We start from the raw sequence: 26288 nt of genomic DNA on the forward strand, positions 1-26288 counted from the left end.
CATCTTTACAGTGGGTGAAATGCGGAGATCCCAGTTGATTTTAAGCAGACGGTAACTAATTTAGGAGGGAGTTGGGCTAATGGAAAATGACAAATATTTTTTGGTATGACAACAGCATTGGCAAGGTTGTGTTTGACTGTATTTATCCAAGCTGTTGTTGTTCCTTTACGTTAGATGAACGTTACCTTCCCTGCTTAAAAGAAAGCAAGCCATGGGAAACTTTCTACTTTTCCCTTGCAGACTCTAGTCAGCTGTTATTTCTTATAGGTGTGGGTATGTCTGTTTTTTGTATAGCACATTTGTCAATATTTTGAATAAGTCAGAAATTAAAGCCATATCAAATGTTAAGTAGGTAATTACTAAATATGTTAGAAGTAGTATATCTTGGCAGTTAATGAAAAATCTTAGATTTATCATCTTTATGAGTTTATTTGTATTGCGAACTGCTAATTTGAGTAATGCTATAAAATCCTAAGTATGTTATTAAAGTCATCTTGTAGAAAATTGAATCTTTTGTCCAGTTTAACTGAAGTGCTTCTCTTTCTTCTTTGTCCTTTTTTTTTTTTTAAATACACCTTGTATTGCAATGCATCATTTGTTTTATTTTATGTTTTGTTTTATTAGAAATAATAGGACATACTGGGCGGAATGAAAGAATTGACAATTTGTGGAATTAATTATCCAGAGATGGGAGACACTTAGATGAAGAATGGAAACTAAATCAGTGATCCAGTGAATGGGGCAGCGGAGTAAATATTTGAGACCTTAGCGAGTGCAGTACCTTGTCATGCAAGATGAGCGGCAGGTTTATGACTGGGGAGTACAAGTAAAACAAATTTTATGTACATTCCTCCTCTGACTACAAAAGAATTCAATTTAATTCACTTAATTTTTTTTTAATGATTGTTTAGAGAGTATATATTGGCTACACAGCATAAATGGAGTTCATAAACTCAGTGTAAAAGCTTGTTATGTTTTGTAGGAGCTATTTTTTGTAGATGTGTGCCGCATGGTCCTGGCTACACTTGTGCTGTTGTCCTGTTGGTCTGCTTTCTGTCCCTTCAGCATTTGATTTTCAAAGCTACAGGGTCACACAAAATGTGAAGTCCCACAGGGACTTGATATTTACCTAGTTATTTGGAGTAGGCGATATTTACTGATAGCATTTCTACCTTGGAACGTTCTCTGTTCAGATTTATTTTACTCTTTCACAAAATAAGACTGTTGTTGTAAGAAGTATATTTTTCCTCTGCTGTTCAACATGAGAAATGTCAAAAAGAAGTCAGTGTTCATGTATCATAGATCATTATCCTTGTTTATTTTTGTTATTCTGTTCCAACAAGCTTACTTTAATATTTGATTTACATCTACAGTCCAGTGCCAAAGGTAAGTGAAAAGTCCCCTTTCTGACTGCAAAGATACCAGTGAAGATCTTATATTCCTGGCTTTCCCCATCTGCGAATCATAATTTCTTTGCTGTTTCTTTTTATCTTTGTGATTTGAGCTGTTTGTGTAAGCATACTTCAGTCTGTTTTACTCAGAGGGCCAGGTCAGTCAATCTCAGTATTGTTCCTTGATAGGACGTTGTTTTTAATGACACATGGGAAATTTACAGATTATATTTTCTGTGTGTCAATGTTTATTTTTGATCAGTGGAAGACTGTGACATTGTGTTCAGTGGGAGAAGTTGGAACTAGTTCTGTTAGGAAATGATGAAATTAGTGCAGTCTTTGTATGTTTTAACCCACACTTTTATCTCTACTGTCAGTTCATATTTTCACATTGAAAAGGGCTGTCACCTATGTCTTCATGGCAAAAAAAATGACAGACAAGGAGGGGCTGTGATGCAGATTTTGTTGTAGGTACCTTGATCTCTTCATCTCAGGATGTGAAGCTCTACGCATGAAACTATTATTATTAAAATAAATAGGAAAACTACAAAGCCCTGGAGGTGTAGTAAATGTGTTTTTGAATGGATGCATTAAATGAAACAGAAAGTAAAATTATTGCAACTCATTGCATTTGTACTGAAACTTTCTCTGCTTGAGATTTATCTCTCTCTTTGAGAAATGGGCAAAAATTGGCATCTTTTTTTTTAAAAAGACACAGCTGTAATTGTGGAAATTTGTGTGTGGCTAATATTTACTATTTGTAAAGTTTTGTCCAAGTAAACAGATCTTGATAGTCTTCATTGCTTATCCCTGTCCCATTCCAAAGGTCATACAGAAATAAATAAAAGAGAAAAACTCTCAGATTGCAGGTCAGTGAGGTGCGTTGTGATTCACTACTTTTGGAGTCCAAGCTGTTGTTTATTGATCTGTACATTGGTACACTACTTCTTCTATTTTTCTTTTCACTCAGACTTCTCTTTCTTTTGCTCAGAGAACAAAATATAGATTAGCCAGTTTGCTGTTTGCATAACGGAATCATCTTGTACCTGCGTAGGGAGGTAGAAGAAGCAGTGTTCTTGTGTAGCAAGGTTTCCTTGTGATGGTAGTAGCTGTTCAGTTGTATTTTTGTTTGTTTGTTTGTTTTTAAAGTGAAATATGATACATTAAGAGATGCAAATCTAAATAAAGTCCTGAAGTCTACAAGTGCAAGATGGCTCTTACTTGCACTCTATGAGAATGCAGAGCAGACTTTGGTAAACAAATAATAATGTCAAACCAACCTTTGTTTTAATTCTACTAAGTGGGCAAACTGCAAATTTTGGACAGTTTTTGACCTTATTGTTATCTGCAGTTTGCTTCTTAAGGCTTGATTAAGTATGGGTGTTATTTGTATGCAATACGTAACACCCAAATTAAGTGAATTTTGGATTCCTTTGTTGTTATTTTTCTTTTTAGTTGTACAGTACTGCAAACTTTAAGTGTAAGTCACAGAGTGTACTCTTAAAACCAACATTATGAGTGTCACCAAAACACATCCAGGTAAGCAATTCAGTGCACATGTTTTTTGTTGTTGTTGTTGTTTGTTTGTTTAATTAATCAGAATTTATTTGCTTCATACATATTCATTCCTCCAGAAGTTTTTTCAGAAGGAAGTGTTTGTATAGAAAGGAGCCGGTTGATCTAATCGTATTTTCTTCTTTCAAATCCAAAGACATCACCTTTTACTCAGGAAGTCCTTGAATTTCAGTTTGTTATAAGCTGAAACCAGGGTTTATGGAAAGGTATCACTGCATGTCAGTCTTCTTCTTAAACTCCTCCACAAGCCATCCTGGGCTGAAAAATTCTATTCTCTTATCTAGTACAGCTATTGTGCTGAATGCTGTTAGCAGTAATGCACATGCCTAATCATGGACAGTTCAAAAGTGTAGCATAGGAACATTCAGGGAGTACAATTAGTAAGCTTTGTAATGTCTTTCTCAGTTGCTTACCTAAGGGCTAAATTACATCCTCGGATTAAGAGTCAAATTATATTCTTGGATTCAGTTTACTAAATTGAACCTTGTGAACTTGCTGATGGCAAGACTACACCAAAGAGATTTTCTTGTGGGAAAAGGGCAGGTGTTGTAGTATTGCAGTACATTCAGCACTTTAGACACAAATGATGCATTTAATGTTATTGCATTTTTTTATCATTTATGATGTAATTGGACAGTGCATAATTTTAAAAAAGGAAACGGTGAAATTGAAAGGTTCTGTGCTGATTTAGGTGTACATTTCAGACTTTGTGCTTCTTTGTGTTTGGAAGTCAATTATTTAGGGAATGACCACTGTGGCTTGCAACCTTAAGCTGATCTATATGCTCATTTACCCTATTTATTGCCTAGAGCAAACATATTGTCAATTTCTCTTGGGAAAAGGAGTAGTTTATTTGTCTCCTTGACAATGGGATATTTAAAAGTTAAGAGGGGAAAAGAAGACAAGATTCAAAGCTTGTGTTTGTGTGGGGAGCAGAATAATGAGATCAGAAGATGGATTTCATCAAAGTCTTCTGAATTATACAAGATGTGTAGAAGTATAGAGCCAAATTTGAAAGGCTTAAATTCTGAGCCTTTTATAATTTGACTGTAGGACAAGATGCTGCTTTTTTTTTTTTTTTTTCCTTTAAGATTTACATTCCACTGCTGCTATAAATGACACTTTAAGGAGAAAATCATGTAGAAACAGAACTGCAGAAAGAGAAGGGTCTGCATGGCTTGAAGTTGTGTTCATGAGCCAGTGGGTGAGTCTGAGGTCAGGTGGGTCAGGTGCACAACTCTGGGCTGACACCCCCTGGCAAAAGAAACATTCAGCAGCAACAATCCCCACACTGAGGAACTTTCTAATGTATTTCTCTGCTTTTTCAGACAAGCATAGCATACATGCATGTGAGGAAATAGCAGTGATGGAGTACGGAATGGGTTTTGTTTGCGTTTAAGACTGGGATTCGATCTGTAATGCTTGTTTCGTCTTCCTGGGTTTGACAGTCTTACTAAGACAGACAGTGAGCAAATGTCACCCTAATAATGCATCTGCTTCCTGAATGGTCTGCAGCTGACCAACAAGCATGCCAGTACACTCTCGGTACTTTTTGTGAACACATGAACACCATCTCCCACTGGAAGCCTCTCTGCTGCCAGACATTGGCCCTGGCCCTCAATGTGAAAGGCATGTGGAACTCGTTTTGTAAAAGAGAATATAAAACATCTTCCCACCGGAGAGGGTGTGTGGTTTCCCCAAGTATATAGATGAATCGTGATAAGTTGTGTCAATCCCTTAAAATATAACTATCTTGCAAATGATAGAATATGATTGTCTAACACTAAGTATGGCATATTTAAATTGCTTGAGCTTTGACAAAGCTCCACTGTTTTTTTTGTTTGTAAAAGGAGTTAAACTGAACACGTGAACAGTGTTCATGAACAGGTGACCAACAGCTAGCGCTACGCATCAAGTCTTACAAGAGGGAACACAGCAACCCAGTATGCACAGATCAAAGTAATGCTGATGCAACTGTTTATTTTCAGAAAATACTTTAATGGGAAACTTAATTAATCATGCTCCTGGGTAGTGATTATCAAGTCTGAATGAAACTCTTGGATTGGATACACTTCTGTTCAGTTTCACTAATCTACTATGGATTATTCATCTCTCTTTGAAAAATCTGATTGATTTCTACAGCTTATTTGAAGCTTGTGATAAATTACAGAGGTAAAAGCATTCTGTAAAAGGGAAAAGATATCTTTTCCAGAATCATTTGAACATCCACAGTTCATTAATAGAGAAATCTGCTGATTAATATATCAGCATCAAATGTATCAGTGAGCTGTTTATGATGGGTTAGGACATGAACTTGGTTCCATAGTCTAACCGAGTGAACTCTATTTCTGGCATGACCAACATATGTAATTTGTGTGACGGATGCATCACATTTCCAGTGAAAAAACATAGAGACTTCAAAGAATGTTTATTTTCAGGGTTTGGGTGAGTTGCTTATCATACAAACTAAGTATTTTCCAGGCTTGGATTCTGTTGAATTGAAGGACTATAAAAAGATTACTCAAAATGCCCAGATACTGTCAGCACAAATAATGCTCTTCTGCAGCATCCTAATGAGAAAAAAAAAGAAAAGAAAAGCAAAACAGAGATTCTGTAACTAATCTGCCTGATATTTTAATATGCCTTGATCCTAGAAAAACATGTTTGAAAAAGGCTTTATGGGCTAAGAAGTTAATAAAGACAAATGCAAACTGTGAATGTAACATTAATAATATGTTGAGTCTTCTAAATGCTTTTAGAGTCTTTGTGTTTTTCTTCTTACATCAAAAAAATAGAATTCATTCCTGGGAGATTTTTGGAGATAGAAGTCAAGTCACCCTTGTCACCCTTCACCTTTTCTCCCTCCAACCTGTGCTGGAAAAGAAAAACATGTTTCTGTCTGTGATCAGTCTTGGACGAATGACTTGGGCATGTGTGCTCTACATTGGTACAATTTCAGAAGTTTCTTGGGGGTTGTTTTACTCTGCAATCTATGGATCAGTGTTCTCTTTTTCCCCTGCATCTTTAAGTTTTATAGTCTTTCCGGCTTTGTATAGCATTTAAAGTTGCAGATTTTGCTTCAGCGTCCTAGATTATGTGGAAAAGCCCACTGGAGTTTTTTGGTTGCACTTAATAAAAATACATCAGTCAGTGTGCTTTGCAGGGAAATGTGATGATAGCTGGATTTGAGGATGTTTCGTGATGGAACAACAGAGACTTGATGTGGAGAATAGAATGGCATGATGCTAAAGAGAGTCTCTGACACTGGTAGCAGTCTGCATTAGTCCCACATCAAGATTTGCCATATAAATGAATCTTTGGTGTGAAGAACTTATATTTTCAAAAGATTTAGATTTTTAACATGTCTAATGAACAGAGACATTTCTCTAGAAATGGTCTTGTGTACTCTAACTTAGTTGTTGTAATCATACATGTAAATTTTTAACTGAAATTAAGATATTAATTGACATAATTAGGTAGAACTGAGTAGATTTTTAAAACAAAGCACAATTAATAATGACTTGAGTTACTTAAAGATCTCAAGATACTTCTAATTTAAAATGAGATGTTAACAAAGAGTTGTCAAAATTCTGAGTCTGCTTTAGGGATAACATTTCTGAGCTGGAAACAACCAGAATAACAGGTAAAGCATTAAGTCATCCACAGTTTAATTCTACATTTCATGTTCTGAAATCTTTTTTGGAATGTTGCATGCTTCTGATTGCTGCTTTGACATCCACGTTGAAGAAGAGCAAGCTCATATTATATGAAGCATTTGAAAACAATACATATGTAAATACTTAGATTTAGGAGGTGAACCTAAAAGCAGAAATGCTTGTGGCATTTAAATTTGTTTTTGTTCAGATGTTTCTTCAGAATCCAAATGTCTGTGTTAGAATTAGTACTTCTAAATGCAGGTACAAGTGTGATACATATACAGTCACTAAAAAATTACTAACATTATTTAATATGTTAAGAACTTTTTAAACTTTGATTGTATTATTGCTTCTTCCTGCTTTTGTTTTTCATTTACTCTGAGACACATGCAAAGCTCTTGTCAACAGCATTGAGTTATTAATGGCCAGTACTGTAACAATAAACACTTTTTTGTCGTTGTTATTTAAGTATAGAACACTGAACAAAATAAAGTCAGAATAGACTGCCCTATTCTGACTTTAAAAAATGATAAGTTTTTCTTTGTGCGCTAAATATTCATAGTTAATAGAAAAATTCCAACCTTTTCATCCCTATCCTTTTCAGGTGACTTCTCTCTCCATCATAACAGATCCCCATTCTAACCATCTGGCAAACATGTCTTGCTGCCCAAGGAGTACTCCTAGCAACTTGCACTCTCCAATTCTTCTATGCCATCTCCTTACTCCAAGAGCTGGTTTCTCCTTCCAGACTCCCACAAGACAGAGTTTATTCCTCCCTTGGGCCTTTTTTTGATTTCCAAGTCCAGCTCTTTTGCTGGACTGTTGTCTTTTACAACTTTTCATCAGAAAACATGATCCTCAGAGATTAGGAAGTCTTGATGGGGAAGGTTAGCCTTACCTTCACAAATGAAGCCCTTCTAAAAACTGTTATTGTAATGGAATGATAGTTGATATTTTTAGATGGAACTGATACTGCCACTTATTAAGATTACTTCATAACATAAACTTCTGTTACATGCTAGCTTTGCAAAATCTTCACAGTGGTCTGTGCAGACAGGACAAGGGGGAACGGCCATAAACTGGAGAATAGGAAGTTCTGCACCAGTGTGTGAAGGAAATTCTTCACTGTTAGGTTGACGGAGCACTGGAACAGGCTGCCCAGGGAGGTTGTGGATTCTCCTTCTCTGGAGATATTCAAGACCCACCTGGATGCCTACTTGTGCAGCCTGCTGCAGGGAGCCTGCTTTGGCAGGAGGGTTGGATTTGGTGATCTCTGGAGGTCCCTTCCAACCCCTACAATTCTGTGATACCGTTATTCAGAGACTGTAGGCAACACTGAAACATTCTTACTTTTTTAGTGGTTAAATGGCCTATTTTTAAAACACTGTTTCACTTCAGCAAATGGCCATAAGCCTGATGCAAACATACTGTAACATATTCTAGTGGGATGCTGGTAAAATCATTATCCATGGAAGCATTTCAAAAATTCTATGAAGGTAATTTAGTGATGGTAATTTATAAAATTTAACATACAATCAATAGTAACACAACCAGTATTTTAAAGACGTATCATTATTATGGTTCAAAACCTAGCATCTGAAACTTGAAAGTACCTCATGTACAACATTAATGCAAATATAATATAAATCCTTTGCACTGATGTATTAAAGTGAATAGTACAACTTCATGATGCTTCTCTTCTGCACAGGTGAGAAGCCCGCATGTATTTCCCATGCCTACACATATTCAGTTCCAGTCTTTTTTCTTCATTTTTTTTCTAGACCACTCTGCCTCCAATTGTTTGTTCCATAGGCAATGCGCAGTCTCATCCATACCTTTTTCAGCTGACTTTCTCTCCATCCTCACAAGTCCCCCGTCTTACCTTCTGGCAAAGATGTCTTGCAACATATCCAGCTTGCTTCCCAAGGAGTACTTCTAGGGACCTGCATACCCCAATCCTTCTATGCCATTTCCTTACTCCAAGACTTAGTTTCTCCCTCTAGCCCACCTTCCTTCCTTCTTTGTACCTGCCAGAGTTTCCTCTCTTCAACCTTTTCTTGATTTCCAAGTCCAGTTCTTCTCCTTTACAGCTAATCATAAAACATGATTCTCAGAGACTAGAAAGTTGGAATAGACAAAATTAGGAAATGTCATAACAGTCAGTTATGTAGTCATAACAGCACCTCTAGTTTTGGTGCCAGCACAACTTTCTGAGGCTTGTCCAAAAGACTAAATTATTTGTGCAATGCTGGAATTATAATTGTTAACATTGAACCATGATATGCAGTTATGATGACATAAGATCGTTACTATACATTGTGATAAAGCCAAAAATTTCATTGGCAGCTTAATGTCATTTAAATGATGTAAATGATACCAGTGTGACAGCAATATTGAGGCAACTGCTATATGTAAAGGAATAAATTTGACACGCTTTTTTCTTTCTTTCAAAATGAATGACGTTTTTTCTGTCTCATGAGAGTCTAGTATGAAGAATGGATTGGATCACTTTTTCTCCTCCACTGATAAGTATCTTCCCTGTAGTGGAAAGTAGAAAAAAGCATGTTGACTCCTAACAGCCAAACATTATTTGGCATAGAGATCTGCATAAATGTACTTACTCTATGATACATCTCTGCAAAACACAACTTTTTTTCATGCTTTTAAAAAACAGATTCTTTCCCATTGCTGCAGGGCTGAATATCTATGAATACCCATAATTATCTTTCTTCATCAAAATCAACGCAGTTGAATTTCAATGCCTACCCCTTCTGAAGCCAAAATAAATATACTAATTGCTTTCCATGATTGAGGCTTTCTTCTTTCCTGTGAAAATTTCTTTATCTTCCTTTTTATCCATATTGTGTATATAATGTTAAATCTCTTTTCATGTGTCATTTAAACATCTAAAAACCTAATAATTTATTCCAATTAGGTATAGGTAGGTCAGTTTCCATCACAGAATGACAAGATGATTGAAGTTGGAAGGAACGTCTAGAGATGATCTAGTCTAATGACCCTGTTTAAGCAAGGCCACTAAGTGCAGGTTGCCCAGAACCAGATGGCTTTTGAGTATTTCCAAAATTGAAAACTCCACAATCTCTCCAGACAGTGCATCTAGTGCTTAGCCACTTTCATAGTGAAAAAGTGTTTCTTGATGTTCAGAGGGAACCTCTTGTGTCTCAGTTTGTGCCCATTGAGTCTTGTCCTGTCTTGTGCCTTTGCAGGCACCATTGAATGACTCCTGTCTTCTGTGAACCCTCTGTTCAAGTATTTGTATATGGTGATGAGATCCTCCTGAGCCTTCTCTTCTTCACGCTGAGCAGCCCAAATCTCTCAGTCCTTATTAGATAAGTGCTCCAGTCATTTCATCGTCTTGGTGGTCCTTTGTTGAAAAGTGACCTCCAGGTCCCTTTCTGACAAGCTACTTTCCAGCTGGGTGGTCCCCAATTTATCCTGGCTCCTGGGATTATACCACCCCAGATGTAGGACTTCTCACTTGTTGTTGAACTTCATGACAAAAGTTCAAGAAGGGCCCAGCCTGACAAAATCCCTGACAAAATGATAACACAATATTCTTGTTTATCTTCCACTACTCCCAGTTTTGTGTCATCTGCAAATTTTCTGAGGATACAGTCTACCCCACCATTCAGATCATTAATGAAGATGCTGAACAGGATCAAAGCCAGTAGGTGACTGGGGTATATGACTAGATATAGGCCTCCAACTAGACCTTGTGCCTAGTGATTACCACTTTCTAGGTCCAGACATCTCTCCATCTGCTTATCTAGCCCATGCTTCAACAAATTTTCTGTAACCATTAAAAAGGGCTAAGACCAGTAAACAGTAGCCACTGATCTCTCATATGCCATGCCAAGCCAGCCACTTTGTTGCAGAAGTTTCTCAAGTTTGTGAAGAATTATTTCCCCTTGGTAAATCCATGCTGATTACTCCTGATCATTTCCTTATCCTTTGTTAGCATTAAAATGGTTTCCAGGTTTAGCTGCTTCCCAGGTCTTGAGATGAGACTGCCCAGGCCCTCCTTCTTGCCCTTCTAGTAGAAAGGAATTTGATCTCAGGTTCTTCTCTCATATGCATGATCATTCAGAGATTATCAGTAGTGGGCTCGCAGTGCCATTTGCCATCCTAGAATAGATAAAAGACCAAACATCCAATGTTTAGTGGATGTTATTTAGGCCAAAGAGTTCTTTCCTTTGTATAGAACAGGTTAATAGAACAGTGGTAGAGTCAAGTTTGTATTAAATTAGAAATGTCGGTAATATATGGTGGCACTGCAGTGATTCTTTATACTTCACAGTGCATTTCATTTGAGGAGCTGAAATAAGCTGTATGCCATTATTGATGCAATTCTGTCATAGTGCACGAGAACCTACATTTCAATTTGTTAATAACATTATGTTACATGCTTTATCAGAAATCTTATTAGTCAAACTGCTAACTCAATTCCAGTTGCCTGGCTTGGTCTTGCAGAGAGGAGGGTGTCTTACTGGGGCATGGTTATGAAATTACACTTTTAAGACCATTTTACAGAAAGGGAATTTAGAGGATTTTAATGGTAGGTAGAACTGGGTCAATTTTTCCTTTTAACAAATGACACTGTTGCAAACTTTAAGTGGATTTGATGGCAGTGCTTGAGGAGACCTTGCAGCTTAGTAATTTTGAGAGAATGGCTGAAAAAACAAGATGACCTTGACACAAAGGATTTTTAGAACGTGGTGCCTCCTATTTATATACAGATGCACAGTTAGCACAACCACTGGCACTCAGTTTTGTGGTTTTTTTTTTTTCCTGCAGAACAGTGGTTGTATTTAGAGTCTAGAGGCTCAATCATCAGACGTTCATTGAATTTTATGGTTTACTTTTGGGTAGGCTATTCTGGTTCTCAGCTGCCTGTATCTGCATCTTGTTCTCCTGTACCTTTCTTACAGCTTTGCTAAATGCTATGTCTATTCTTAGCTTTCATTAGCCCTTTCTTTTGGCCCTCCCGCAGCTGATAATTTATTGTTGCTGCCCTTTAGCCTTATCCTTTCATACATACCCAGCTCCCTCTTCACTGTCTGTCCTTTTATTTATGTTGTGTTCCAAAGTTCTTCACTGAGTTCATGCCAATGGCCCTCATTAAAGTATAAGGGAATTCTACCTCTTGCAGTGTTGACTGCATGAGGCTTTGATAAGGGGGCTGATTCTGTTGGGGCAATGGCATGTGGTTAATTAGCATGGAATTTTATAAAATTAATGGTCACAATTAAACCAGTGTAAGCCAGGCTAGGGTGTCTTCAGTAGGATTATGGTGGTGGTACATCCATGTCCCCTCTGGTGGTGACAGCTCCTGGTGCCAGCGATACAAAATCAGAATTGGTAACATTTGGTTCAAGAAATATGTAGATGTAGCAGTGAGAGACATTTAGTGGGCACGGATGTTTGGACTAGATGATCTTAGATGTCTTCCAGCCTTTACAATTCTTTGATTCTATGAAACCACTCCATGTTGTATACCTTGGAGTTCTTGAGGTTTATGTAGTACTTCAGATGATTAAGTTAAGATTTCTGGAGAACTTAAATATGAGAGTTACTGGAAGCAGTAATTACATGAAGGTTTGAATATTTTTGCTGTGGAGTACTCTGAAAATTTGATCTTCTTTAGCAGATTTTGACATGAGGATTGATTTTCTTGGAAAACTGACAAGTGCTGATAGCCAAATTGAGTTTTGCAGAAATTCCAGTATGTCAGATTAATATTTGTAAATGACTGTTTATTGAGCTTTTATGGTGGGTTACTCTTTGTCTACCACAAGTGATAATAGATTATACGACGATATCTTTACCTTTTCCCTATGAGATTTCCAATAATCTCTTGAAATATCTTCATCTTCAGTAGCTTTTTCCTGTTGAAGCACTTGAAAGCTATCTGAATGTATTTCTGGTCACTCTGAGATGGATTCCCAGTAGTAATTTGCAGATGTCTTATGTCTGCTAGATTCTTGTCCTCAGTTTTACTACTGTTTCTTGCTCACAGGCAGTGTCTTATGAAGGCTTAAAGGGGAAAATGAAATATTTCAAACAATGAAGAACAGTAAAGAAAACTTAACTTTGCCTGTTTTATTATTACTCTATAAAATATCCTGTTTGTTTAGAAGAGAATAAATGGTTTTAAATTTAACTTCATTCCATTTAGTCCAGTGTTCTACTAGCTTCTCTTTGGCATTTTAATAGAAATTACAAAAAACAATTGACCTAGATAAACTGAGACCTTTGTGACCACAGTAAAGTCATTGACATTTTGGCACTGCTACTCTCATTAGTGGTACTAATCCAAGTGTTGTGCTTTTAGCACTGCTGTATTTCATGCGTAAAATTTTACACACACAGAAAAAGATAAAGAACTTGCAACCTCCTAATTAGGGAATCTAATAAGCAGTGCACAATTTATGGCTATGTGCCAAGTACATTGATTATCATTATGAAGTCATTGCAATATGTAATTTGTCAATATAAATCACTGTCTTCCTCACTTAGTGACAATTTTTAGAAGATGCAGGAAAACATTGTTTCATCTTGTGGTAAAATAAAATGAACACTGAAATAAAAAGGGAATGCAAAGGACTGAGAGTACAGTTCTTTAAGAGGCCTGGTTTCAATAAATATTATTTTTGTGTGTGGCATTATGTTAAAATTTTACTTTATAATTTGACAAACATAAAAATATTACTCTTATTTTTGTTCACTTCCTTGGTTGCTCTTTTTTTTTGTCAGAATGCTTAAAAAGAAATGAAGTGCCATCGAGAGCATCTGAAATCTTCAGTTTCTGTAGGATTGCTGAGACAGCTGCTTTAGGTTTCAGGAGGTGGACTGTTCTGTCCAAGGCTGGGTCATATGAAAAAGCTAATTTGTTGATGTTACATGATTGTCACAGTTACAAATGTGGCTCTCAAAAAATATCTACTGGCTTCATAGTAGACTAATAAAGATGACATGATTTTTTTGTCTTTTGACTAGATAGGGATTTGCAATCCTTTCTCTGCGAAACTTGTCTCTTCTTCTTCATTGTTTTATTTGCATTCTAAGCTTTTTCTACATTATGCATGTACACTTGAAAATGTATTTCTTCTGTATTTGTACCTGACTTGTAAACATATGCTTTTGCATTGGAACAAGGCAGTGTAGAGACTAGCATTTTTTAAGCTCTGTCTTACTAATGCAGTGTGCAAAATAAGTTATCAAAACTGTGAAAACAGTAGGACTCATGATGTTTCCCAGGTTGCTGGTAAACACTGCACTTAGAAAATTGCTGTTGCAGGCACTCTAATAGGCAGTGGCTAAATTTTAGCATTGCAGTGCATATTCATTTGGATCTTGAATTCAATGCATCACAGAACTGCAGCCAAACCGTAGAGGCCTTAGAAGAGCATAAGGAGCAAGGAAGACAGAGGGAAAAGGAAAAGGGCTGAGGGAAATGGGGAGAGGAAAAGAGGGAGAGAAAGGAAATGGAAGAAAAAAAAAATTGCACTCATTCTTTGGAGTTTTTAGTCTTTTTTTTTTTTACCAGCAGGCTTCATAGCAGATCAGAGATTGCCTGACTGAAGACCATGAATGTGATCAAAGGGTTGGAGCACTTCTCCTATGAAGAAAAGCTGAGGGAGCTGGGCTTGTTTAGCTTGGAGAAGAGACGGCTCTGGGAAGACCTCATTCTGACCTTTCCAGTACTTGTGGGAAGGTTATAAGCAGGAGGGAGACAGACTTTATGTTGGTAGTGATAGGACAGGATGGGAGTGGTTTTAAACTAAAAGAGGGGAGTTGTAGATTCGATACTAGGAGGATATTGTTTACTCAAAGTGTGATGAGACACTGGCTGCTCAGAGAAGCTGTGGATGCCCCATGTCTGGGGGTGTTCAAGGCCAAGTTGGATGGATGTCAGGGCAGCCCAGATCTGCTAGGCAGCAACCTTGCCCATGGTTTGAACTGGATGGGCTTTGAGGTCCCTTCCACCCCAAGACATTCTATGATTCCATGATTCAGTATAAAGGTACAAGCTAGGATAAAATACTGTTATCATTATTTCTGAACTATTCAGTGCAAGTACAGCCATGTGTTCTTGCCCAGTACAGACGGAGTTTGTTCTCCTAGGAGGTCTGATAGCATTGAGATTTGGTAGTAATAATTGTGGAATTACAGTCTAAGCAGTACCTTTCAGACATCCATAAAGTACTACGTATAAAGGATAAAGGATATAAAGGAGCATAGAGGTGCTTGAACTCAGTAATCACCTTTCACTTTGCACTGCTGTCATAGCAAAGCATGTAAGGAGATGAAAATCTGAGTAGGAGGATTCTTCTTGCAGATATTATGAAAAGGTTTTGTTACTCTTTCACAGAAGCCTAAAAGATAGAACTAGATGCTGAAGATAAGGTTCAAAGAGAAGTAATAATGAAGAGTATTTTTTTTTTACATATTGAGACTCACTTGTTAAGATAATAAAATATTGAAGCATACGAACATTAAAGGGTATAATTAATCTTACAATCGCTCTGTGTTTACTGAGGTGGGACGATATATGATCTTACTGAGTAATTATATAAAAGCTGAAGTAACCAGTATGAAACTAAATCCTGTTTTCTATAGAAAAAAGAAGTACAGCACTTTTCTATTGCATCAAGTTCTGAGCTCCTCAGCTCAAGAAGGACAAGGAACTTCTAGAGAGAGTCCAGCAGAGAGCCACAAAGATGATGAGTGGCCTGGGGCATCTCCCTTCCCAGGAAAGGCTGAGAGATGTGAATCTGTTCAGCTCAGAGAAGAGAAAGCTGAGGGAGCTCTTATCAACGCTTATAAATATCCACAGGGCGGGAGTCAAGCAGATGTGACCAGGCTTTTTTCAAAAGTGCCTAGCAGTAGAACAAAGGGCAATAGACACAAACTGGAACATAGGAAGTTGCATCTGAACATGAGAAAAAAAAAACATCTTTACTTTGAGGGTGACAGCACTGAAACAGGCCGCCCAGAGAGGATTGTGGAGCTTTCTAAGGAAATATTCAAAACCCACCTGGACACTTTCCTGTGTAACCCATTGTAGGGAACCTCCGGAAGCCCTTTCCAACCCCAACAATTCTGAGATTCTGTTTTAGTAGTTTCTAAGTGTTCACTGTCTAAATGAGAACTAGACCGCTAAAACACAAAATAATTTAATTTCCTTAAGCTGTCTTAAGTTGCAATCCACTCAACTACTGTTTGTGGCGTATAGCTTTCACAAATTACAGCAGGGTTATTTGGAATTTTTAATGCATAAAGTTCTTGGCATGAATTCCATTCTAGGTGGAGCAGAAAGCTGCTAGAGACAGCAGAGATTCCAAATGGGTAATTGTTTTAAAAGGAAGAGCATTAAGTGCATGTACGCTGTTTGTCCCAGGGCAAGGGGAAATTTGGTGATCCCTCCCTTCCCATGTTTAATTTAATCAGAAAAGGAAAAAACTCTTTATTTTTATCTATTTATTTACCTTTACAGAGTTGTTCTGCACATTTGTTAGTATTTGGGCAGTGTTTTGAGAATGCTTTATATCTGTGATAGATTACTTGGACCCCTTTAAAACATCAGTTACACCAAAAAAAAAGATGGCTTTATTTAATTTAAGTTACGAGAAAGTCTGTTGCAGGAAAAAGATTTGCTGGTGGAAAGAAATAGGCATTTCCAAACAGAGTTATTTTTTAAGCTAAATTATTTGTAGGATCATGTCTTGGGAAAACTAGACTGACACTTTCTACTCTGTAAATATCTTTTTGTTTTTTCCTTCATTGCACCATTGATTTGAATCACCAGAGACTGCCCATTTATTTCTCATAAGTTGTGTGCCAGTAACATTCTGGCTGTCTAAATGTACTGCCCTACTGAGTTTTTTGGCTTCTGTAAAATTTTATTTTAGGACATTACCAGCCTCTGTAAAATATCTCCTTTTTGTTTGTTTGTTTGTTTGTTTGTTTGTTTGCTTTGTTGTTTTTTTTTCCTGTTGCTGCTCTACTGATACATTTTCCTTTGTTGTCAGGGTGATATGATATATATTTTTTCCCTTCATTTTTTTTTTTTCATATTTTCATACTCTTTTAAGCCACACTTTCTCACACAGTGTTTGGGCAAAGGAATAGATGTTGTTTTCCTGAAGGATTACTTAATATATGTGTACAATTTAAAACCCAATGATCTCAAGGCCCGTTTATTTTCAAAATACTGATTTTTGTTATACTTGAACACATCAGAGAACGTGTCTGAAGTCTTGCAGACACCATGAAAGTAGTTAGGATTGATAATTTATTTATATATTTATGTATTTGTTAAGCTCCTCTTTTCTTTCTACTAATTCTTACTCTGATCATTTTTTGGCCCTTTTTGAAGACTGATCATTTGACCTAATACATGAATATGCTATTTTACTGTAGTAATAATAATACAAAAACCATTACCTGAGCACCTGTATGAAGGATTCTGGTATTTTGAACATCGTATCTGCTATGAATCACAGAGCAAACTTAGTTGTTATTGAAAATCCAGACTGCCCAGTGTTCCAAGGTAATGTTCTGTCTGACATTTACTGAATAGGGCATTGTTATTAAAGAATCAAGAGAGATGGCAGTAATTAGGCTGAGTCTTTATCTCTCTTCTGATATGTAGTTAACAGCAGAGAATGGGGAAAATAAATGTATTCATTTTAATGCAATGTTTCTTTAGAGCAGGTGCCTCTACGCCAGAGCTTTCACTGTCTTAGAAACTCATTTTAAAGAACTAGCTTTTTCACAAACTCCTTGCTTCTATTTTTCTCTCTGATTTAAATTAAATTGTTTGATAGTCATATACTTCTGTAACTTTGCCTGAGGTTCTTAGCAAGAGAATCTTTAATTCTAGGATATTTTACTAGGATATCTCCCCTTGATACTTAATTCTCTTGAGAAAGTTTGTTATATTAATGCCTCAGTTGATTAAAAATTTATTTTTGTATTGAATTTTGTCCAGCTTTTATCTGTACATCATGGTTAGATCATTCTTTCTTGGCTACAGCAAGTTCACTGTGTTGATGTATCAAAATTTTAAGAGAGCTACTCTCGACTGATGACTCATCTCCTAACAAATAAGAAAAGGCCTTGACATGGAAATAAATTACTCTTCAACAGACATTCATAGCTCTTGTTGGAGATGAAAGCTGTGGATGAAATAAAAGAATGCCAAGATCATTTCATAATGCTATTTTGATATGGTTTTCAATAGGCTTTGCAATTTGAACAAATGATGTGGGTTGTTTTTTTTTTTTTTTTTGTCCTATTGACTGTACTTTCTGTTTTTAAGCCACAGTTACACAGTGTAATTAACCATCATGGGAACTTGGGTTTTTGATACACACTGCTCTCCAACAAATGTCTGTGCTTTAACTCTGCCCAGTGTGAAGCCTGTCTGCTCTTAATTTAAAAAAACATTCATTAGAAAAACTGCCCTCCCTTGACCAAACAGAGACAAAATCCAGGTAGGATATCTAGAAGTGTTTGAGCTCACCACTGCTGGGAATGCCTGCTCTGATGCTAGTGTCTGAATTTAATTTCCCATGGCAACATAATCCCACATTGATAATATTATGATTTCTGTTCGCTCTTAAACACAGTCTGGCTCATGTATCATGAAATCCTAACTGACTCTTAGACTCTCATTCTTTCCAGAATGATTCTCAGGTTCTATTTCGTTCATATTCTCCTTTCTATACACTGGCAGATAGACTACAACCACTGCTTCTGCTCTTTTGTTGCTTTTTTTTCCCATCAACACAGCATACATCCTACAAGATAGGTGTTCAATTCTTTTTGTGTCTGGTAGCCATATATGCTATTTGTGCATGAATATGCAGAATCTCTGGCTGTTTCCATTGATCTACTCCAAGTCCTAGCTGTGCTGGCAGACACAGCTCTGCTGCTGTGCACTGTTGTCACGCTGCACAATGCACTTTTCATTTGGGAAGTGTAGTCACTGATGTGTAAGTTAGTGGTTCCCCAAGGCCAGAAGCTGACTCTTGTATTCTTTATTTTAAAGAACAGTATCCAGGCTCAGAAGCTGTGCTGAGAATGGGAGCAAACATTCCATGCAGGATGGAACAAACTTCCACTGCTATTTTTTTCAAATATAACTGCTGCAGCTGATACTGATGATGAGAAATTGATTGAGTAAATTAAATTTCCAGAAACATGTCTGCTGTGTTATTCAGTAGTTGAAAGCACTTCAGAAGTTCCAGAAACAATGTCTCAATTTTTTAGAGAAATGTGTTCTGAATTCTTTTATGATTTTTTTTTTTTTTTTTTTTGATCTGTAACTAGATCTTTAAATAGTTCCACCTAAGACATGTATTGTTTGATTATGGTGATGATGTGTCAGCCACTGGAGTGGCTAAGAAATCAGAAAGCTGTGCAGCCATTCAGCACAATCTGGACAGGCTGGAGAGCTGTGGAGAGAGAAACCGTATGAGATTCAACAAGAGCAAGTTGAAAGTCCTACACCTGGGAAGGAATAACCATATGCATCAGTACAGGCTCGGAGCTGACCTGCTGGAGAGAAGCTCTGCAGAGAAGGAACTGGGTGTCGTGGTGGGCACGAGTCAGAAGCATGTCTGTGTGTCCAAGAATGCCTATGGGATCCTGGGATGAGTTACAAAGAGTGTGGCTGGCAGGCTGAGGGAGGTGATCCACCCCCTCTACTCTGCCCTGGTGAGGCCACATCTGGAGTAGTGTGACCAGTTCTTCAAGTAAGATAGGCAACTTCTAAGAGAGAATCCACTGGAGAACCAAAGAGATTATGAGGTGTGTGGAGCATCTCCTGTGTGAGGAGAGGCTGAGAGACCTTGAACTGTTCAGTCTGGAGGAAAGAAGACTGTGGGGTAGGGGTATCAGTGCTTATAAATATCCACAGGGCGGGAGTAAGTGGATGGGGTCGGGCTCTTTTCAACAGTGCCCAGCAACAGAACAAGGGGTGCATGCTGAGACACAGGGAGTTCCATCTGGACATGAGAAAAACTTCTTTCATTGAGGGAAATGGAGTACTGGAACAGGTTGTGGAGTCTCCTTTTTTTGGAGATATTCAAGACTTGTCTGGATGCTTTCCTGGCCAATCTGCTGTAGGGAGCTTGCTTTAGCAGGGAGGGGGACTAGATCATCTCCAGAAGTTCTTTCCAACCTCTGGAATTCTGTGATTGGATCTTGCAGTATTTCTAGGAACAGTATTGTGTTGGTATTATTTGCTATGAACTTGTGTCTTGAGAAATGTCTGTTTCTCTCCTCTGCTAAGTACCTCCTTTATCAGCTGTTCTAACAGTAATTTTCCAGTAGTATGATGATGATTTAATCTGACAGTCAGAGGTAAGGCAGCTGAATGCTCTCTCCAGACTCAGAGGAATCATGCCATCCATATCTGTTTGTTGGTCACAGTTTGTGTGTTGCTCTAAGGTTCCACAAGCTGTTCCACAGATCTTTATAACCATGCAAAAATAAAATGTTCTGTTCTCTCATATGTTGGAGATCTTGGCAAGACAAAATGTTACACATTTACTTGAATATATTTAAGATTGTAATAGATATCAGAAAGTGAAATCAGTGCATCCCCCTTACTAGTAGAGTCATCCGATATTTTAAGGATATAGTATTGTGTCAAGTGTTGCCAGTGTTTGCTGAAGTTCAGTTTTACCTTAAAGATTGATCTTTTTGTCAGTTCACCACCTCTTGCCTACTACACTGGATAAGCATGAGCTAACACCACATTAGTGTAAAACCTGTCAGTGGGGTTTGAGTACAGACATTATGTAAGACACCATGCTTTGTAAGGAAGTTATGGAGGCTCTGGTTTTCTGAGGCCTCTGCTGTAAAAATGACAGCTTGTGGCAGAAGAGATGGCTGGCAGGCAGTATCTTTGTAAATTGCTTTCATGACACTTACTGAATCTTATTTCAGTATCAGTACACCACTAAGTCTTCAGCTGTGTTGCTCAGAATTCTGTAAATGCCATGCTGAGGGACTCTATTTGTAATTTACTTGCAGGAATACCATAGTTATTGACACAAGTGAAGTGATCTCATTTCTAGCTTTTGCTTTGTTATAAAAAGCTTAACAGGCGTGCATCCTTTCCTTGGGTCTTGTGTATGCATAAATGGATTTGTTGATTTCTGAATGAATGTGTCATCCATACTGTGCAGCAAACATAATTATTCTTTGTCTTCTTGTCAGTATAACTGACACCAGACTCAAATTTTTGTCAGCTCAGCAAGGATAGATAGAATCATGCATTCTTCTTCTTGTTGGCTAGTGTGGTTGTGCTGTCAAAACTCCAGAAGTGTGGAGATATTCATATTCAGCTGCAGAATTTCTATTTATTTCTGTGGGGAACCACTCTACCTGAATAAGGAATGAAAAGCTTTGCTTTTACTTTTATTTTATTTTATTTATTTTATTTGACACTGCAGACAAAGTACACAGGCAGTATTCATACCAGATAAAGAACTCCCTGAAAGCAGCATCAGTTAGTTTATGCCACAAAATCACTTTTTTCCTTCCCTATTTCTTCTCCCTCATGTAAATTGTCCCAGATTTTCTGGAAATAGTTTCACGGAGATTGGATATTCTGTGAAAATTTAGTCTGTGACAAATCCAGATCTTTTTTGCTTTTTGAAGTTTTACACTTACAGTACCTCTCAGCACCTTAGAAAATTATGTGAACGAAGCTTGATAATATGTTTGAAGAGTCTGATTGCAAAAAGATTGCTAAAATAGCAAAGTCTTATTCCATACATACCAGCATACCCAGTTCCTTAACATGAGGACAGAAAACTTCCTTTAAATGATGAAAGAAGGTCACACTTCAGGGAGAGTTATGCAAAATGCCTAAAAAAAAAAAAAACCATGAACTCAGTGTGCTTAAAAGAAAAGTTTGAAAAAATTGGAATTGATATCATAGGCACAGAAGTGACTACAGTAATTTAGAGCCTGCCAAGTCAAAAGCTAATTTTGCTCTGAAGTGCAGCATCCCTGATGCATTGACAAGTTTTTGTACATAGCTTTTTTTCCTGTGCAACTTGTATTAGCTTATGTGTCAACTTATGGAACTTTTCTTGTGTCATTTTACCCTTGCCACCAGGAACATCTGACATCTATTTAAATAAAATTAAAAAGTAACTTACCAAACTTAAATTACATAGGTAATATAGAACTCAAAGTTATTGTAGAGAAAACATTTCCAAAATGGATTAAACCTCCTGCTTTAAATAAGCCATTTCCTACATGGGATAACAATTATACCAGCATTTAATAAATCATGGTGTTGTGCTTTTTCTTTTCTTTCTTTTTTTTTTTTTTCCTAATGCTGCAATGGTTTCAGTTATTTACATTGTAACTCAGTAGAAGTTAAGTCTATAGCTTCTATTTCATAATTTTAACAGCCCAGACAGTCCCTTTGAATGCATGCAGCATTACTGAAAGTAAGTTCTTCTAGACTCCAATGGACTTCGTTCCAACAACTCTGATGTGGTTATAACATCTGCCAGTCAGAAGCGAGGTGCTTATTGCACTGAACTAACCCTTGTCTGCAACAGATTCCTGAGGCTTACAAGTTAATAGAATGAATAACTTAATTCTTTCTGGAATAGTATTAATATTCTAGCTTTCTGAAGGTAGCTGGGGGGTTGGGTTAAAAGCTTGTTCCACTGATAACATTACTTTATTACTGTCTTACTTTAAGATACTGTTCTGCAACTTGTTGTTTTGGAAAAAAATTCATATATTTGGAGGGGGAGAAATGGTGGAGTGTCTGTATTTTTCTTACCTGTTTTGATACAAAGTCATTGTAAAGATCATGAAACATTCTGAAGGTTTCAAGTCATCTCAGAAATATCCTCACAAGAGTTCAATACTGTGCTGCCTGTACACTTACAATATTCTGTCCAATATGGTGTTGTAAACTCACTTACTTTTGGCCACTTCTCTGAGTTGGTTCTTCCTTTAATTAACTTGTGAACTTTTCCATTTATTATGCAGACCTAAATATATGTGTAATTGTTTGTTTGTGTATACCAATTTCCAGCTGTCCCACTTTGTACTTCAGTAAAAAGATCACTAAAATGTGCAGGTTTCAACTGTTGCTGTTCTGAGCTCTGGAATTGTACAGCACACTGTTCATAGGAAAATGTCTTAATTTTCCTCTGTTTTAAGCAGTTTATAATACAAAAAGGAAAACAAAATTGCAACAGAACGACATGATAAAATTAGTACTGTCTGCTCATCCATTTGGCATTTTTATTTAAAAAAAGAAATTAGAAATTATCTACTAGGCTTGGATGGGTTGGTGTTGAAACTGCATATTTACATCTACAGAATGACTTGTTTATGCTTAGAAAGGAACAGATTTATCTAAGTAAAAAATGAAACTGTATCTTATGTATCATGAAATCTAATTTTACAACTCTGAATACATATTTCATTCTCAGATAAATCCTGAGGAATTACCTATTTTGCAGATAGTGAAACTGAGCTATAATATCAAATATAATACTATTCCTACTCTTCTTATTTTTGCCACAATGAAGTTGAACACTGCTGCCAGTGATACGCCATTGCCTAGTTCTTACTACAGTGTTGCCAATGATTCTGTAAATAGTTTGGTCAAACTGCTTAATTTCTGAATTAGATTTTACAAAATACAGCTATAACAAAAATGGGGAAAAGGCATTCCCAGTACAAGCGTGCTCATTTAAAAACCCATTCTGGCAAAAAACTGTACTGCCTTATGTACAGAGCATCAGTTGCTCCTGTAAATCATAATTTATTGTACAATCTTGAATAAGAGGTATAGTCAGTTTCAGGCTTTCTCACTTATAATGTGGGGTTCTACTACCCCAGTCACATGTGTTTTGGTTATAAAATCAAAGACACACACGGATATTCCCTGCACCATCACTCTCCATAGCTCACCTTCATATCCCCTGCTGAAGAACTCCCAACCTCACATCAGTGCTGGTTCACTGCCATGCACTCTAAGATACATAGACCATGCACTGCTCCTCCCTTGGGGTTCCTGTACTCTTCTATAAGTTGTCCTTCTTGTATCAAGAACCACTGGTCATCAAGACAGGAATCTTTGGATGCTGTAATATTCCATATTGTCATCTGAAATAAATGGGATATTCCTTTGAAGGATTGCACCTGAGTTTTTGAAATGAGTCCATAGAAATGAAATTCATGCATCCCAGGCAAATATGTTTGGACTCTGACATTTTTGACTACTTGGAAAGTTAATGTTTCTGAATGCATATTCCAAGTTTGTTTGATTGATTGATTGATTGTTTTAATCTCTGCAGAACTGTAATCCTAGTTCACATGAGCTTTCCTCACTCACATCTTTTTAGTTCAGAAAAATGTTCTCTATTTCCTTGAGATATTTAAAGGAGGTACTAACACAGTCTGGTATTAGCTTGCGTGGATAAACAATCGGGAAATGTGTTGCTGAGTGTTTGATCTGCTTTCCTCCACGCAGTAACTGATATTAATTCCTGTTTAAATAATACAGTGCTAGTTTGAAAGACTGAAATTTCAACTCAGATGAATGAATCCACTTTCAATGCATGTGTCCTCATAAAGTAAGTCAGGTTAGCTTCCCTCCTTTTCTCTTTCAGCAGGGTTTATGATAAGCTTCTGTATTCTTGCAGGAATTCCTCAGTTCCCAAATGTGTTTTTTTAAGGTACAGAATGATACATTTTCACATCTGAAGTGACCATCATTATGCTCGACCACGTTTTCATCTTCTTCAAGAACCAGTGATGGCAGATGTAACTAAGTGTTTGAACTTGTCTGTTATTAAAACTTTCCTAGGTTCCCTCAATATTGTATTTCAGGTAATGACCAAAGAGGTAAAGTGCAAAATGACTTTGTTTAGAATTGTAGAACCTTTTAACTGCATTTTTTTTAAGTCTATGTCAACAACTTTGAACTCAGAGTTTTTCTGAGTTATTTCATTTATTTACTGAAAAAAAAAGAAAAAAAAAAAGCAACAGCAGGCCCTTTATTTCATAGCCTCTCGTGTGTGCAGTGAGTTAGCTGGTTAGGGGTTACCCTTTGTGTGCCAGCCTGCCTTCAGTGCACTGGAGATATCTGATGCTGGAAATGCTCCAGAAGCAGCAGTAATTTCAGTTCTACTCAGTGCCAAGTCCTTCCCTTAATGATTCTTCCACATGACTTAGGTGAGTAACAACTTCGGTAATATTTCCAGGCAAGACACATCCTGTCCTAAGCTAGGGGGAGAGCTATCATGTTGTGAGGCTGTTGAAGCCAGTAATTTTTGAAAAGAGCTTAAGAAAACAATTCCATCTAGGGGAAAAAAAAAAAAAAAAGATGAGGCGTAATGTTCAAGTGAAAAGAATACATATCCTATTATCTAGAGTACTGTAATTCATTAACACAGTTGTGATGAAAGGAAGTAGTTATTCCCACATTATATGTGAGCAAACAGTAAGGGCTTGTCTACACAGGGATGTTTTGCAGTTGTGCTGTTAGCCAATGCACTGCTATATTTAAGCAGCTGTAATTATGCTGGTAGAATTCCCCAAGTGAGACTCTACTTTGACTAAAAGCATGCCCTTTTCTGGCTTAAGGTGTATTACTTTGGAAGCAATTTGAACTGAGAAAAAAAAAAAAAAACTTTTTGGGTTAGTTATGAAATAAGAGCAAGTACAAAGTTATACTGAGGTAACTGAGTCCTTTCATCCTGCATAGCTTTCTTGGATAAGCAAAACATGGATAGATCAGTAGTGTGCTTTTGTCACTATTCATCCTGCACGTTGGCACTGTATTACTTGTGCCTGCTTGTATCATAGCTAGGTTCTTTTGCTCAGTCTACAGAAGTTCTTTTGCAGAAGAGTTCAAACATACAACTGTAACACAAAAGCAGCAGAGAGGAGATCAAATCTGACGGTGTTATTCTGACCTGCATTACTTTTATTACAGGATGGATAATACTTATTTGCATTAGTGTTCAATGTTAAATACATTCCTATTAACGTTTTGCTGAAGTGAAAGATACGCATGTGGAAAGCTGTGCAGCTGAAGTCAAACCCCTTATATCATTCTTATTTCCTAGAAGCTGTGAAGTCTACTGCAGACTAAGCTAATACTTTCTGATCAAGTAGAACTGTAGAAGAAGTAGGGGTGAATAGAAAGACAGTAATATGCAGTGGAAATTGTGTCTTAGTCTATTTTTCCATATTCCTATGGATATTTTGGTCATGTGGCTAGATGAAGGCTGCAAATATTCTTTGCAATCTGGAATAATTGATTTTTTTGTATGTCTTTGGTTAGAAGATCCAGATAATTTTTGATGATTTCTTGATGATATTAAAAACTATGTCAACAGAAAAACTATACAAGTTATAGATGAAAAGGTCCATGAGAACATACTCCATGTGTCCATCATTGAAAAGTGCTTCCCCAAGTATTTATATTTTGTTATCCAATCTAGCTATGTGTTTTCCCAAGTCATGGGTCATTTAACACTCCCCCTGGGAAGCCATTATACAGCTCTTCTAAATTTTGTTGCGAGGAGACCCTTTTTGGAAATTTCATGTAAGTATTTTTAATTTCACACCAGCTATTGTC

The 26288-nt window shown here is 37.0% G+C and overlaps 1 protein-coding gene across 3 annotated transcripts in view; it reads left to right on the plus strand.

The window, feature by feature from the left end:
• Nucleotides 1-26288, plus strand: part of MCC (MCC regulator of Wnt signaling pathway) — a 182413-nt gene that overhangs the window by 39631 nt on the left and 116494 nt on the right. The window lies entirely within an intron of this gene.

Source organism: Phasianus colchicus, chromosome Z (genome assembly GCF_987193195.1).
Source record: "Phasianus colchicus chromosome Z, bPhaCol1.hap1.1, whole genome shotgun sequence".
NCBI lineage: Eukaryota > Metazoa > Chordata > Aves > Galliformes > Phasianidae > Phasianus > Phasianus colchicus.